Source organism: Lonchura striata, chromosome 36 (genome assembly GCF_050655825.1).
Source record: "Lonchura striata isolate lonStrDom1 chromosome 36, ASM5065582v1, whole genome shotgun sequence".
Lineage (NCBI taxonomy): Eukaryota > Metazoa > Chordata > Aves > Passeriformes > Estrildidae > Lonchura > Lonchura striata.
The window spans coordinates 9305469-9307544 of NC_140738.1; positions in this window are offsets into that span (position 1 = coordinate 9305469).

Here is a 2076-nt window from a genome sequence, read left to right on the forward strand (position 1 = left end):
CGTCCTCCTCCTCCTCCTCCTCCTCCTCCTTCTCCTCGTCCTCCTCCTCCTCCTCGTCTTCGTCCTCCTCCTCCTCTTCCTCGTCCTCCTGCTCCTCCTCCTCCTCCTCCTCGTCCTCCTCCTCCTCCTCGTCCTCGTCCTCCTCGTCCTCGTCCTCGTCCTCCTCCTCCTCGCCCTCCTCCTCCTCCTCCTCCTCCTTCTCCTCGTCCTCCTCCTCCTCCTCGTCTTCGTCCTCCTCCTCCTCATCCTCATCCTCCTCATCCTCTTCCTCATCCTCGTCCTCCACGTCCTGCTCGTCCTCATCCTCCTCCTCGTCCTCCTCATCCTCCTCGTCCTCCTCGTCCCCGTCCTCATCCTCCTCCTCCTCCTCGTCCTCCTCCTCGTCCTCCTCCTTGTCCTCCTCCTCCTCTTTGTCCTCCTCCTCCTCCTCCTACTCCTCGTCCTCCTCCTCCTCGTCCTCCTCCTCCTCGTCCTCCTCCTCATCCTCCTCCTCCTCTTTGTCCTCCTCCTCCTCCTCCTCGTCCTCCTCCTCCTCCTCCTCCTCGTCCTCCTCCTCCTCTTCCTCCTCCTCCTCATCCTCGTCCTCGTCCTCGTCCTCGTCCTCCTCCTCCTCCTCCTCCCCCTCCTCCTCATCCTCATCCTCCTCGTCCTCTTCCTCATCCTCGTCCTCTACGTCCTCCTTGTCCTCATCCTCCTCCTCGTCCTCCTCCTCCTCGTCCTCGTCCTCCTTTTCCTCCTCCTCATCCTCCTCCTCCTCATCCTCGTCCTCCTCGTCCTCATCCTCGTCCTTCTCCTCCTCGTCCTCCTCGTCCTCCTCGTCCTCCTCATCCTCTTCCTCATCCTCCTCCTCCTCGTCCTCGTCCTCCTCGTCCTCCTCCTCCTCCTCCTCCTCCTCCTCCTCCTCCTCCTCCTCCTCCTCCTCATCTTCGTCCTCCTCCTCCTCGTCCTCCTCCTCCTCGTCCTCCTCCTTGTCCTCCTCCTCCTCGTCCTCCTCCTCCTCGTCCTCCTCCTCGTACTCCTCGTCCTCGTCCTCCTCCTCGTCCTCCTCCTCCTCGTCCTCCTCCTTGTCCTCCTCCTCCTCGTCCTCCTCCTCTTCGTCCTCCTCCTCGTTCTCGTCCTCCTTTTCCTGCTCCTTGTCCTCCTCCTCCTCATCCTCCTCCTCCTCGTCCTCCTCCTCCTCGTCCTCCTCCTCCTCCTCATCCTCCTCGTCGTCCTCATACTCCCCCTCGTCCTCCTCCTCCTCGTCCTCCTCCTCCTCATCCTCGTCCTCCTCCTACTCATCCTCGTCCTTCTCCTCCTCGTCCTCCTCCTCGTTCTCGTCCTCCGTTTCCTCCTCCTTGTCCTCCTCCTCCTCATCCTCCTCCTCCTCGTCCTCCTCCTCCTCGTCCTCCTCCTCCTCCTCGTCCTCCTCGTCGTTCTCATACTCCCCCTCGTCCTCCTCCTCCTCGTCCTCCTCCTCCTCATCCTCGTCCTCCTCCTACTCATCCTCGTCCTCCTGCTCCTCATCCTCCTCCTCGTCCTCCTCCTCCTCGTCCTCCTCCTCGTCCTCCTCCTCCTCGTCCTCCTCCTTCTCGTCCTCCTCCTCCTCATCCTCATTCTCCTCTTCCTCTTCCTCATCCTCATCCTCCACGTCCTCCTCGTCCTCATCCTCCTCCTCGTCCTCCTCCTCCTCATCCTCGTCTTCGTTTTCCTCCTCCTCGTCCTCCTCCTCCTCATCCTCGTCCTCCTCGTCCTCCTCATCCTCCTCCTCGTCCTCCTCTTCCTGGTCCTCCTCCTCCTCCTCCTCGTCCTCCTCCTCCTCGTCCTCCTCCTTGTCCTCCTCCTCCTCGTCCTCCTCCTCCTTGTCCTCCTCCTCGTCCTCGTCCTCTTTTTCCTCCTCCTCGTCCTCTTCCTCCTCATCCTCGTGCTCCTCGTCCTCGTCCTCCTCCTAATCCTCCTCCTCCTCTTTGTCCTCCTCCTCCTCCTCCTCGTCCTCCTCCTCCTCCTCCTGCTCCTCCTCCTCCTTCTGCTCCTCGTTTTCGTCCTCGTCCTCGTCCTCCTCCTCCTCCTCCTCGTCCTCCTCCTCCTGGTCTTCGT